The sequence below is a fragment of the Triturus cristatus genome, chromosome 7, assembly GCF_964204655.1.
Source record: "Triturus cristatus chromosome 7, aTriCri1.1, whole genome shotgun sequence".
NCBI lineage: Eukaryota > Metazoa > Chordata > Amphibia > Caudata > Salamandridae > Triturus > Triturus cristatus.
In genome coordinates, this window is record NC_140590.1 from 924,756,507 (window position 1) to 924,771,789 (window position 15,283).

Consider the following 15,283-nt stretch of genomic DNA (forward strand, 5'->3'; position numbering starts at 1 on the left):
CTCAATCTGCTCAGAAGGGTGTGGGAAAGCTTTACAATATTTAGGCAAGATAACTATTTTGTTGATGTCTCTGAGCCAATTGCTGATACAGCGATAGACGAGGCTGTTTGCAAAATGTGACTTTGGGTTTTATGCACAACGGGTCTATTTCTCTTCTTTGGGGTGCTGTCAGTCTTTTTGCTACGGACGGCAAATCCTTCCCAATCTTGACTTAATACCGAGGTCATGAACACTGTTGTATCTTGTCCTAAAAGTTCATGTTACCGGAAAGGAATCATTTACTACAATACCTTAACCCAATTAGTATGCATTACAAAACCCCTTTCGAACTATGATGTTTAATTTACTATCTTAATTCACAAGAAAAACTCTGTAATATCTCCCAAATAGAAATAATTGTATCCTTTTTTGTTTTTGTTTTATTAAAGTACTAATCGTTACAAAATGTGCTTCAAAGCAGTGTCATACCGGCGGCTTGCCATTTAGAAACAATTGTTTTTAAATAAAATAAAAAGGAAAGCTTTCAAACGGAGATAAACAGCAATGGGAGTAAATAATATTCTTACCGGATCCTAGCCATATGGATGCAAGGAAAGTAATGTCCTTATTTTACTGTAAGATTGAGTTTAAGGTCTGGAAAAACAGAAAGGCTGCTTTCGGTGAGCTTCACGTGGCCTGTATGAGGCAAACGCAGCATGGCGAGCCGCCATCAGGCAGGGCTCAGGTAAGGAGCTGCGCGAGAAGCCTGTGCCCGAGGGCACCAATACTCTGCTCTGAGATGGGAGGCGCGTGCTCTTTGGGGAGCCCGCGTTAGTCCCCGAGCTCCTGACTCCATGAGCACTGGCAATTGAGACACCATATGGCCCAATGAAGGCCGGACTGCTGTCCCGCTAGGGGGCAGGGGTACAACCTGTCAAGTTCTATACAGTGCTATCACAATCAAGTCTGAAAGTCAAAGAATGGCATTATGTGCATTAAACAATTACCTAGATTAAAAAAGACACTTCAAGCCATATGTTTGTTCACTGGCACAGGACGAAAAACACCAGTATGTTTTTGGAATGCGAAAGAGCACCGTCGTAAAATGCCCTGCTCCCATTTAAAACAAGCAGTCGCGATTGGCCTGGAACCTTCGAAAGTGAAAGTGCGCACAGGACGCTGAAAGTAAACAAAGCACATCCTCGTAACTCAAGCAGCACAAACTCAATAAAAAATAGTGCTTCCCAGGCGCACAACACCCATTGGGCTCACCGGGCTTCAGCCCCCCCCCCCCCCCCCCCCATGTGTGTCAGCCCGGCTGAGACAGCCTCGCGGGCTGGCGTCCGTCTAATTGCAGCCGGACCCGAGTACTTCACAGGTCTTTAAAAGACCATTTACTCGTTAATGAGGCTTTTGATGCGTTTTCACCCCTTCTTACAGCCACTCTGCCTATGGCTGAAAAACTTAGCCCCCCCCCCCGAAATCTTTTTCAGCCCCCCCCCCCTCCCCCGAAATGTGGCTCTAGTTGCCCGCATGGTGCTTACGGTGTAAGAACCGAAGTAAAGGGGCCAATAGCCATGGGAGGATACAAATGACAACATGGCCGTACTAAGGAGGGACTAACAAGCCTCTTAAGCAATCAGAAGACAGCATTTACAAAGTACAAAGACACAAGCCAATGAAAAATATTGACGGGGAGTGGTAGGGGCTTTTCACCCGTACTGAACTATCACGGATCAGCCCCAGAGCAGAGCTTGCACGCTGGCTTAGGCTCGACCTAAAAAGACAATTAAACTAGTACCTATAACACCCTATATTCAAGTCAAGTCAAAATAAATTTTATTCGGCTGGTTTAAGCCATAAAAGTGCACCCGCAAAACATTTTATTAGACAGTATGGGAACCTATACAAAGATCATGTCCAATAATCTGAAAAACCATTAAAAATGAACGCAAAGAAAATCGGTGTTCCGCCTTTTAGACAGTTATAAACAGGCATGTGCAAAATAAAAATTGGATAAACAGTTTCTCCATGGCACAGTGGGATAATCGATCTAAAACTCATATCAACACAAATTTCATAAACGACACGCCTCTTTAAAATGAAAACCAGTTAAAATACAAACCGTCATAAAAAGAAAGGAAACATTCAGTTTAAAACAAACATCATCATAAAATTCATAAAAGGAGTATACATAAATAGAAAGTCAGCCCATTATAACACAATTCATCCTAGTGGTAAAAATGATAACATTACATGGTGAAATAGCCCTACATTCACTTTCCATGGTGGCGGCGAGTTAAAAAAGAAAAAAATAATCATATTAATAAAAAAATGGCATGCCGGGAGCAAGTGTATAGTCTTGTTAAATTTATGTTGCATTATTTGGAAAATAAGCATATTTGCGATGCCACAATATCCACAAAGGGTAGCTCAACGACAGCCTATTCCTGTGTCTAATAGCCCCAATTAAAACCTTGCCACCCCGCCGCAGACTATAGGTGAGGCTAGCATTTGTAAATAAATCGGAGCCAGCCTTACTTGAACAAAATGGCAGCCTCTGAGCAGAGAGAGGATGAACTTCCTGCGCAGGGAGTCGTAATAAGCGCAGAAAAACATTAAGTGGAGAGTATTTTGCTCTGAGAAGTTGTCACAAAGACAGGGTTTTGATGAGTCAGCTTTAAAATAGCCTTTAGGAAAAGCCAGTAACCAGGGAATCATATTCAATCGGAATCTCGTCAGAACAAAAATGGTAAGCTTTGTTTACATATGATAAATATGGTTGCATCTGCTGGCTGAGGCTTAATGTGACAAACCTTCTCACTGAAGGTTTGATTAATTCTTTCTCCTCCCTTAGGCCTTGACGTCTATCTAAAAACTGCTGTTTAAAAGCTCTAATAGCAGACTTGACCAAAGGAGTGGGGGTCAAAAACAGAACGGGGCAGCCAAGATTCTCAGTCTGATCCTTAATATAGTCATGTTAACTTTACAGGCAAAAATACATGTACATTTCACAATGATATTTGTATAACTCCTTAAGGTAACTAGTATCAGTGAAAAAGCCTTTTCTGTTAACATTTCACGTGTCCTGCGTCAGAAAACTTGTTCTTGCAAGAAAATCTTTTTTTTTCCACATGTTGTGTTTCTAGTGTTTTTTCATTAATCTAGTTTTAGTGCAGACTGAGAACTGAGTCAGCTGTAGGTGTCTAGATGAGTTCCAATTCTCAGTGGTTGTTCATGACTGGGGATGGTTGAGAGCTTTGGAGCGAAGGCTGAAGGCAGCGCAAGTCTCTCAAAGTGCCTGTCAGTGGTTCCTAAAGGTGTTCACTTTACATGCTCATTCAATCATTGGCATCTCTGCAGAGCGCACAGAACAATAGTCACAGGTCTGCCAGTTCTAGTTGTGAGTGGGTGGGTGGGTTCTCTGTGTGGGGATGGTTAAATGAGGTAGATGAAGGGAAGCACCTTCAAAAGAAGAGAGAGAGAAAAGAAAGTGCTGAAGAGGAAAAATGCGGTGTGATAAATGCAGAGGGAGGATTTCAGAACAGTGTGGGGAGAAAAAGGCCATAATTGTCTAAGAATGAGAGACTGCAGAGGAAAGGGGTATGAATGGGAGAAAAGGAGTGACTGAGACCCTCCAAACACCACTACTGCATCCCAAATCCTTAGTAATGTTTCATTCACTTGCTCACAATTGAAACGTTTGCAATCCTGATTATTAACAAGGATTTCATTTCTGATCCGCATTTGTTGGCTATTGCTATCAAACATTAGCAAAGCCAATAGGTACGTCGGCTTGTTTAATTGCATGCCTGCTGTTGTATATTATCTGGATACAATAACAGAAAACTGTTAGAGGCGCTGTTTAGACAGCAGGCTGTTGGAAGTATGGGATTCTTTTATTTTCATGTTTTAAGCCATGGCCTTAATTTCATAGGTCATGCCTCTTGAGAAATATTCCTAGGCTTGCCTCTCTGGCCATGCCCTTTTTAGTGACCATCCCCGTTGACTTTTTCATCCCACTTGAAAGCACTACCTGTCAAAGTACACAGTGGTTTCTGTTTGTACTTATTGTATATACATATATTCCCATTGTAGATGCTTTTTAAATTCACAAAGATGTAGGGGTATGTAAAAGACTAGTAGCGGATCACTACTCTGTGCTACTCCAAAAGGCATTAATGAATTAGCCTCCATGATTTTCTACTACTGGCAAAATGTGAAGCAACAACGTGAGTTTCGATTGAGAGGGATTAATCAAAGTGTAGTTAACATCAGTTTTTCTGTTCGGACAATGACAGCCCTCTGGATGCATTTAAGCACATTTCTTTACCTTTATAACAGCTATGAAGTTGGACTAATGCACATTGCCTACAGCAATCACCACTCAAGTCTATCCTGTAAGCTTGATATGTCCTCAAAGCATTCCCATGAGTGGGTAGATAACAAGAACATCACCTCATCTTGTTGATAAATCACCTATTCATGGCCTTGCCTATACAAGTAGATTTCTGTTAGACCTGACAGCCTTTGAGTGGTCTTTTCCATTTTTTTTGCCTCATATTTTTGCCTAATTTATTTGTTGGCCTGTGTACTTTACTACTGCCAACTAGTGCTAAAGTGCATGTGCTTCTCCCTTGAAATATGGTTTGAGTGACTTATCCACAAATAGCAAATCTAATGTATCTAGAACTCCCTAGTAGAGTGCACTAAATGTGCCCAGGGCTGCTAAATTAAATGATACTGGTGGGCATGCAGCATTGATTGTGCCAACCACACCAGTGGCACTTTAAACATGTCTCCGGCCTTCCACTGCAGAGCCAGTAAGTGCAGTTGTTACTGCAATGTCAACCCCGGCATTTAAGCCCATTGCCAAGCCTTAAACTTCCCTTTTGTTACATATAAGTCACACCTAAGTTAGGCCCTAGGCAGCCTATAGGGCAGGGTGTTTTGTAATCAAAAGGTAGCACGTTTACTTTTACGTCTTGCATGTCCTGGTAGTGGAAAACACCCACATTCATTTTGCACTACTGTGAGGTCTACCTCTTAAATAAGAGAACATTTGGACTTCCTTATTACACTTATGAGCTGTAATTTCTGATTGAGAAGTTGTAGCCCTGTAACGTTTCATGTCATTGGGATGGTAATGATAAATACTATTTACTGGCAAAGATGAATTATTCACTACCCTTTTAAAAATGCATCTTTAGAAAGATTTTATTTTTCTGCTCTTAGCACTGGGTGCCTGCAACCTGTCTCCAATACACGTTTTGGGTAGGTGACAGCTGGGCTTTGTGCATTCCCTCTAGACATCCAAACACAACAGGAGCTTAGGTGCAACTGAGTGGCAATGCACATCCTGATGGGCCATCCTGGGCAGGATGGGTGGGAGGAGTTGACACTCGCTCCTGAATAGGTTAGAAAGGTCTGGTGGCTCAGTGGACTAATGCATCCACTGCAGGGGACCTCATGGTCATAGGTTCAAATCCCAGTGGGTCCACTCAGCCTTTCATACATCTGAGGTTGATAAAATGAGTACCATTGAGTTGGGTAACAATAAACATCTGTTATTCAGCGCCAAGATGCCTCCGGGTGAACATGCGCTTTACAGATACAGGTTATGTTGTGTCCTGTCTCCACAGAAAGGGCTGCATGCCCCCCCCCCCCCGTTGTGAGTTTGGAACCAGAGCTGGGAGTGAGGACCTCTGTGCACTTGAGAGCCCCTCTTTGAAGTCACCTCTACTTCAAGAGCACAACTGGGGATACGTACTGGGTCTCTGACCACACCAAATCAGACACTGCTTGACCGGAGAAGAATTTTGCCAGGAGGAAGGACTGCTATGCTGCTAAAAGAGCACTCTGCCTGACTGCTGCTCTGGAATAACTGTGGTGTTGCCCTGCTGCCTGCTACCCTCTGCCCTGCTTAGAAAAGGACTGGACTAATCTCACGTGATCCTAGAGTGGCTTCAAGTGTATGCTGGCTTGACCCTTGTTCTAAGTCTCAGGGACATCAAAGACTTTACATCCATCTGCAACAGCAATTGGACTTTGCTAGTGGCAAGTCTTCCCTTGCCAAGTGGTGTAAATCCGGTCCTGGGCCCTTAGAAGTGGGAATAAAGTGCTGCAACTGTTGCAAATCCATGCAGCAACGACATTGCACAGATCGGAACCAGCGCATCTCAACACCGAACCATCGCCGCTGCTGCACGGTCCACGGACCTCGCATTGCCAACTGCGCGGCACATTGCCCCCAGTTACTAAAACATCGTCTATATCCTATAGTTCGACAATGATATATTTGTGATTTGCGTGGCTTTACGACGATGCAGCGCCTTTGATCCAGTGGTTTGATGCCGTTGCACCACCTTTTTGCTTCTTGCATCTTGACTCCATTGACAATGCATCCCAGGTACTTTTCAGCGGCTTAAGACTGCTCCCTGTATCCGACCCGTGCTCCATCGCAACCAGTCTGAACTTTTGGACTCCCCTGTCAAGCGCGACCAGATGTCCACTGTTTGGTGCTTTAAACTTTTAAGCACTACATTTTCCTTTATTCTTTAAAAAATCATAACTCCGGATTACTGAATTTTTTTCATTTTGGTCTGGTTTTGTTCATATAAACATAAGCTATTGTTCGGAACTGGTGTGGAGTATTTTGTGGTGTTTTCACTGAGTTACTGATTGAAGTGTTGCACAAATACTTTACACATTGCCTCTTAAGCTAAGCCTGATTGCTCTGTGCCAAGCTACTCGAAGGTGAGCACAGGTTCATTTAGGGTGTTTATCTGACTTACCAGAAGTAGGATTGTGGTTCCTGTTTGGACAGGGTGCATACCTCTGTCAACCAGAATCCAATGTCTAACAACTTAAAATGCAGTTTTAATTGAACATGAATTGGGAGCCTTGCTATATTACACAGCATTATCAATTGCATATTATACAGGTTACACAGATCAGCACATACCCTTTTCCAAGAAAAGTCCGTTCAGCTTCATTCATGAAAATTGCTCTGAGCCACTTCCAAAAAAACTACAGCTTTCTTCTCTAGTGAGCTGCCTAGTAAAGCAAACTCCTATTGTCTCAGACTTATGATGAAGGCTGCATAAACCCAATTCAACTCTAACTCCCTTAGTACTAGCAGAGGGCAGTAACATGGGTGACTGTTCCCCAAAACAGGTCAGATTAAATGTATATAGCATGCACCAAACTTGTGGAATCATATTTGCACACAAGAAACAGGCCTCTTCTGTCTAGGCACCCAGGGTCAGGATATCCTTCATTGCCGGTAGCCTCCTTGAAGTCAGTTGAGAGCTAATAACTTACATCTATTCAGAACACTGCATCTTGGTCAGTAGCGGCTCCTCGAGGGAGTGCTGAGGGGTCGTGCGGTGGAGGGGCAGGGTGGGGGGGGGTAGTAAACTACGGCAGACGGCCGAACAGAGTTAAGTAACTAAATAAACAAAATTAATTACATTGCGTTCGCTGCATCGCCATTTGAGATGCAGCACGTGCAATCTAATTCGTTTTATTAAATTACTTAGTTACTTAACTCTGTTCGACTGTATGCCATAGTTTACTACCCCCCACCCTGCCCCTACCCCGCCCCTGCCCCACCCCGCCCTGCCGCACTCCCTCGAGGAGCAGCTACTGATCTTGGTGCCTTAAATTGTACACTTTTCTTCACAGAATGCAGCGCTCCATGCCCCTCCCTGCTACCCAGAAACAAATCTGTACAGCACTCTTTTGCCCCAAGCTATGTCTGTGCTATATATCTACCCACATACATAAATGTTCTAAACGTTACGAATACACACATCTGCAGTAAAGTACCAACGGGCTAGTCTTGAAGGTGCAGGTCATTGGATGTAATTTCTAATTAAGCTGCTTCCAAGGTAAAAGAAAGTTGCAGCCTCTCCTTGTGATATGTAGTATGTGAGCAGGTAAAGGGTGATGAATGTTAAAAGTACACATCCTGCAGAAAGTAAAGTAAAAAACAAAACAAGGAGTTCAGTAGAACCAGTAATGATTTGCTAAAGCATGTTTCCTGAATGAACCGTGATAAGTAGTTTCAGAACAATGGAGATTTTATATACATATTAGCCAAGTTTCTCTGAAAACCAGTGCTTTTCTCAAGGAACATTTGTGAACACTTGGCATTTTACCACCTAAATAGGCTTTTAAGATATTTACTAATTTTGTCTTATTCATAAATACTGGAATCCCTAATATACATATAGAACACAACTTTCCAATTACCAGTGCAAGCTATCATTTTACCAATGTGTTATTGACCTTAGGGCACTGACTGGCAAATGATTAAAACATGTAATCAAATAGATAACTTGGTAAACTTTTTCTTTTAATTATGCACTTTTGTTCTAATAACGTTAGACAATCTAAACCTCCTCCAGTCATTTTTGCAGTTTGCAGATACTGAAAGGAGGTACAAAATTAAACACAGCAAATCCTAATCAACCAAAATGTAGTGCACCAATAATATCAAATAATAATGTATGGAGTCATAATCAATTTAAATACTCTTAAATCAAGCCAAATTTGTTAATAATCACTTAGGATCCAGCCTGTAGATCACAGCATTTAGAAATCCACAACACTTCCACAAATATTTTTTTTCTGTTTTAGTTCACTAAATCATTGTAACATTCTGTTTGTAACTTGCAATGCTTACTTAGGCCTGTGGCCATGATTACTTTTTAATCACCTAATCAGGCAATCCTGAACCACTATCCATGCAACAAGCATGGACAGTGTCCATGTAACAAGCTTGCTTTGTGCTTCACTTTTTTCATACTCTTGATTATCTTGATTTATTAATCTTTTTGTCTTTTAATCCCTGCTTTGAAATTGCCTGCGAGCTAAAATGTGGTTTAATATGGTATGAAGTACTTCAAAACAAACTGTCAACAACCTGAATTCCACCCCTCCGGCACACCGTTAAGGTCACCAACCATCCATGAATTTCACAGAACGTCTGTAATTTTCGCCTTGTATCCATTGTCCATGATAATATCTTTAACGGAGGCCATTTGTCTGTAATTTTAATGATTTGGGTGACAGTCAATGATGTGCAGCAGCGGCACCTCCGCTAAGGGGTAGGTGCGTCGCCCCAGTGCTCTGTGACCATTTAAAAAAAGAAACCTAAAATGATGACGCAAAGTTTTTATCATTCTATTTTGTTTGTCCTTGCTCAGCTGGTTTACATTTTAGATGTGGGCGGAACTGGGCTGTCACAGGAGCAAAGAGTGATGGGTACTCTCTTAAGTGTGCAAGATAGTTTGGCCGGCCATCTTGGGCCAGCTAAGCAGTCATGCACACTTAGCATTTTCTCCAACCGGCTGTCATGCACAGCCTGGGTGGAGAACATGGCAGGCTCCCAGTCCCTGCCTGAGCACCGCACCGAGGAGCTCAGACAAATCCCGATGCTGATATCATGCTGGTGACAGCAGCATCATGATTGGCTAGGGGAGTCTGGGAGCCTGTGTGCTTTCTGATTCTGGACTCGACCGAAGGACTCAGAGGCAGCAGCTGGCCTGCAGGTAAGCATTTTGTTTTTCATTCCTACACCCTGCTCTGCCACCCCTGTTAAGTAGCAGTCACCACTAATAATGTGGTGTCTTTCACTCTCCAATGGTTGCCCAGGACATTATGTTGAGAACCTATAAAACTACCAAGGATTGGCTTGAAAGCCATCAGCCAATTCTAGTGCTCTCTGCTCCACCGCAGGACTGGTTTAATTAGCCCTGATGTTTCAGGGCCAATGACAACAGCTTTAGGGTACCCAGCATTAGAATTCTTAAGTACATGCAAAGCACGCTTTCGGTCTTTTGTATCGTGTTTACAGTGTCCTTCATTTTTGGGAGAGCAACATCGTGTGCCAGCAGATTCACTCAGTCCCAGAAGAACCGCCCCACAGAGTCAGCCAGGGGCTCCATTGCGCCCTGCAAACTACTTCTCGAACGGTAAGTTCCTTAAATGTGCTTTTTGTGATTTTTACTTTTACATGGGCATTTATTTCCAGTTTATTGAAGTTTGTCTATGGTGTTCTCTCTCCGTTTCCCCTAGTGTACTCGCTCCTAAGCTCTCTCTTTGTCTCTCCCTATCTGTCCCTACCTATCTCTCTGTCTCCTGGTTCCCACTCCCAGGGCCCCCCTTCCCTTAAAACTAAGCCTCACTCTCCTCGCACGTTTCTTTAATCTGTACAAATGCTGTGATAGTCTATTCATGTCCTGAGTAAACAAACAGCTGAGAAAATTTAACTGCATGTCACCCGCACCATCATCGGTGGGCTTTGCACAAGGTTGAGCTTCTCTTGCTAGAATTCTCTTGAAGCGATAATCCCCCTCAACTCTCCATTTACACACACACATCAAAAACCATTGAGGACCGCCATGTCAAGGGTTGAGAGTTCCCATCCAGTTTTGTTTAAGTTCCAATTTTATTCGGTGGTCCAGTGATAAGGCCATTCTCTGATGAAATTAGTTCCCATCATGGCCAGAACCTAGATTTTGAATCAGCATCACCCTATAGTCACTGAGTTTGGAAAATATTTAGATTTTTGGCAGCTGGAAATGTTTCTGGTTTGAAATGTTTGGTGTCACTTACTCCCAACTCCCACCTCAAGGGAGGGCGTGCAGTGGAGGTGACCTTGTGAACTGGGCCGCCTTATCAGTTTGATGTGCTGTCTGCGTGCTGGCTATTTGGTCTTGTGGTGGGGGGCATGAGCGAGTTTGCTGCATTCCTCCCCCACCCTTTCCACAAACGAACCTGTCACATATGTACAAAACCTTAACTGGGATAAGGAAAATAATTTAGAGATTCGAATAATTTTCACTTTCCCAGCAGGTTTAGTTCGGTCAAGGTTAGTTATTTATCATATAGAGTTAAAATGCATTTGAGCAAACTTGTTGAAAACCAAAAATTAAAACTAAAATATTAAAAATTAATAAAACACACTTGTTGTAAACCTTGTAATATAATTTAAAGATGCTGTACAACCTCCTGGTAAAAACATAATTCCTGCTTGGAGGAACTATAAAAAGATAATGGATATTGCAACCCATGTACATTCAATGTTATGTACAATTGTTTTGTACTGCTCCCATATAGGTGCATGCTCTCTTGGACTCTGCCCCTATTGAACTCAAGGAAATGATTTGGTCTGTTACAGTTCAACCGCTACAAGCTGACATACTTTGACATTCCAACATCTAAATAAATGCACTATAGAAATGCTGATTCTGTCATACATATTTCAGAACTAGTGGGCTTTTAGTAAGACTCAGTATACACAATAAGAGTTTTCTTGATTTCAAAACTGAGTGTTGTAACCTCTGCCTTGAAACTGGGTGGGAGGATAACCTGGGGAAGGCTCATTAGTACATCCCATATCTCTGGTCATCTAGATTGATTGGTCATCAGCCCTAGCGATATGTCTTTCCTCTTTGACTTGGTTGGATTTGAACTGTGCGACCTTCCACCAACATTAATGATGCCTTATTTGGGTTCTGGTGCAGGCTGACTTTTCACTTTCACGGTTCTACCTGCCCAAGATCCCATGCATACTGGTTCAGTTGATGCAGGTCGGGTAGATTGTGGTACTGCCCTAGCGAATTGTTTACGAGCCTTTCCTATTGTTTCGCTAGTACTTGGTATCTCTCCATCATCTCATGGATCTGCAACCCATGACATTACCTATACCAGTGCAAGCCTGTATAGTCCTTTAGTGTTCACCAAAGTACCCAGAAGCAGTGCTTCTCCAAATTTGAAAATAATGCATGTGCCTTTGCAAGATGTGTCAGGCACCAAATCACTAGATGCAGAGCAGGCCAATAATTGTGCCACAGGAGCTGCAGTGCCTCTCTCATACAGGGTGTCATTCTTATTGAATGCCAAAACAAAATCTGTGCCAAACGTAGTAGCATTTCAATTTCACTGCCAATCCCTTTACAGTTCTTGTGTCAGCTGAGTCTATTAGAGCGCTCTGAGGGGTTAACGTTTCCAAATATGTGCACCTGCCAGGGCTGCCACTCAAGCATACAAGAACAACCTTGATAATGCCACTGATTTGGGGTTGTGTAATGATTTATAGGAGTCATTATTGGTCATTAACAGCTGAATGTGTCAGGAGACTGCCCAGTGTGGTAGAGATAAGACCTATTATCATACAGCTCAATCCTTGGATTTTAGTTATCTTTTATGTTACATTTATTATCTCCATGATCTCAAAGTCTATATTGCCACAGTCTGAGATCCATAAGTTGACATGAATTTCTGTAAAGCCCCTGTATGTAAAACACTACTGCCATGCCGGGAACATATAGCCCTGGCTTTCAAAGCACTGCTGCAGTATTGGAGCCGATCTTGCATTGGTATGAACAGCCCCACTGGCAGACATGCCTGAAGCTTCATTGCACAGGTATGAAGACACCATTGTCATGTCAGAAAACGAATTGATTCTGTATGCAAGGGCTCATCTAAGGGCAAACAATCTGCTGCTCTCATTCTCACATAACCCTCCTTATCTTCAGATCCTAACCCGGGGTAGCAACAGGTTCTATGGGTTACCCGACTGGAACTGCAAACACTAACTGCAGTGGCTGTCAGGTCATGACTTGCCTGTGTGCCATGTGCTTTATTGCCTGCTACAAAGTAAGACAGAAAGATATGACTCTTCCTCTTTGGTACACTATGCTATTTTTGCTCAGACAAGGTAGTGGAAAAGGCCTTCTAGAATCATTTACAGATAAATCTACTTGTGTATATGTGACATTTGAAAGTTGAGCTCAAGTTATTACAACACAAAAACTACATCTCTCTCTCACACACACACACACACACACGCACGCACACACACACACACACACACACACACACACACAAATTGCCTCTTGTGTTATGGCTGATTGTTTATTCCTCATTCACACCAAAGTTAAGGACTCCGCCTGTTAAAATTAGCCATGTGGGAAGATTCAACCTGATCTCACTTGTCCCATTTAGTATTATCCAACATCCTTCACGGTCCAACCCGGGATCTGTAATTCTGTGCGGATTTCAACTTTTGCTAGTATTGCCACCCCCTGACTCAGGCGTGAAGTGGGCGTATGCCAGCACTTTATACTTGCCTCTAAAAATCAAATGGCATTTGTTACCTGTTAGTGTGTTTCTTGGTGAAATACAAGGTTTAGGACCCTTTCTCTGAAGAATTTGGTGTGTGCCCCCCATTTTTATTTTGTTGACAATTCCATTTATGTTCTATGTTAGAATCTTAAGTTTGCGTTGTCATTTGCCATTCTGTTTGTGTTATGTGGCAGCTGGTGATGCTATAGCCACATTTGCTTAGCTATATCTTTTACTTCCATTTTGTTCCTTTCATCATGAAGTTCCTATACCCCCAAATGCTCCATCTATACACCACCACGATGGGCTATGCACTGTTCCCACCCTTCCTTCAAGCAGGATGTGTCTGTTACGGTGTTACGTCTGATAGTTTTTTTGTAAATATGTACAGTATTTGCTTGCATGATTTATTTCTGTGTTAACATTCAGCACCGCTTCGTAGTCTGTTTTATTACATAGATCTTCTGGTCATCCAGTACATGTATTGTATGTCTCTGTGTGATTACCGCTCTTAATGTTCACTCTGTATTGGCTGTGTTCGCATTCGCCTTTCAGAGGAAGCTGCCGTCACCTTTCTATGATCATCTGGTTGTTTGTTTCTGTCAATTGTCTCAGTCGTTAGTCATTGCTCTGTGTCTGTTGTCTCATCAGTGGCGTGGAGCTCCTTCATTATATCCACGGTGTTCCTATTGCTCCATGTTCCTTTTTTATGGCTTCCCATGCCACCAGTTTTATGTTGCCTCATATTGTTGCTGGGGTGACTATGCTGATGTTCAGAGGTTTACTCTGCCTAGCATGCTGTCTCACTGTTCACTGTGGGGCTTATTTGTGTGGGATTGGTGTAGAGCAGCTCTGAAAGTCTTCTTGCTGTGCTGCCCTAAGCCAATGGGAAAGGGCAGGAATGCACCATACGTATGCTGTATGGTGCATTCCGGTCCTTTCCCTCTGCACTGACGCACAATTGGCTTCACAGTGCCAATGCAGACACCCTTGCGTCATGATGCAAGGGTGTCTGCATTGCATGCTGCATTGTTTTTGTGCAGGAAGGGGCCCCTTCCTGTACAAAAACAATCCAGAGAGGCGTTTTTCTCTTTCTATGTGTACAGTACACATGGAAAGAGGAAAAAACACGGAGAAATAAAAAATGTTCTTCTTGTTATGCCTGGTCTGAGGAGGCGTAAGGTTTTGGCACGTTTTCAGGTTTGCATGGTTAAGTAAATATGGGGCAGCATTAAAAGCCATGGGTGTTGAGCGGTAAAACCCGCTTCAAAGCCAATGGAAATCCTCCCTGACACAGAGTAAGTTAACGGAGCGACTTGTGCTGCTCTGTCTTACTCCATAACTATGAGGCAAACTATCACACATACATCCCAGCCTTATGATTTCAGTCGAGGAGGTGAATGTGCAATATAGATGACTTTACATTTTGTTTTCAGCTTGTCACAAGAGCTATGTGTTCAATAATGGAGAACAAATGTCAGACTGTGTCTTCTGACAAATTTCTGCTTATTCCTTTAACATGTGGATTGGTGTTTATAAAATTCTCTAACTGTGCAGTCAAAGACATAATAGAAAAGTGGACTATTTGACAATCTTTTTGTGGTGGTAAAGGGCAAGAGGAAACAGAGGATGTAAGATGTTGATTTTCTGTAACACACAACAACTTTTAAATACCTGTAAATGAACCTTGCAAATGTTTAAAAACATATCAGCAAATAAGGAAGCACAAATGGACCACTTGTTTGTAATTCTGAAGCGTGATGGAAACAAGAGTTTGTTTTATTAGGATCAAAACATTCAAGACCCTTTCCTTGGTAATGTTAAAACGATACATATTTGCTGAAACCCGTTTCCACACATTATTTGGATGCAGGCAGACTCCTTGCCAAAGCAAAAAAAGTGCTTTGTGAAATACAGACCAGAATGGGAACTTACATATCACAACATCCGGAAGTCGTCAGAATATGTGTATAAGGCCAAGTGCAGCCTGCGTAATAAAGACTTTTCCATTGCCCACGGAGGCGAGTGGGATATCAAAATGCTTGAAGCAGGAGAACAACAAAGGAAAAATGCCTCAAGAATGGCGGAGATGGCAAGAATTTCATCATACCTGCAACCAAGCTTCCAGACAGCAGTCACCAATGTAAGTCATTGCTTGCTTTGTCAT

General features: G+C 42.6%; 1 protein-coding gene and 1 pseudogene across 1 annotated transcript in view; both read left to right on the forward strand.

Moving 5' to 3' along the window:
* The window catches only part of KCNIP1 (potassium voltage-gated channel interacting protein 1), a 1,480,000-nt gene that overhangs the window by 465,478 nt on the left and 999,239 nt on the right, over positions 1-15,283 (forward strand). The gene's annotated exons all lie outside the window — the stretch shown is intronic.
* LOC146810846 (uncharacterized) overlaps positions 1-15,283 on the forward strand; it is a 41,741-nt pseudogene that overhangs the window by 25,680 nt on the left and 778 nt on the right.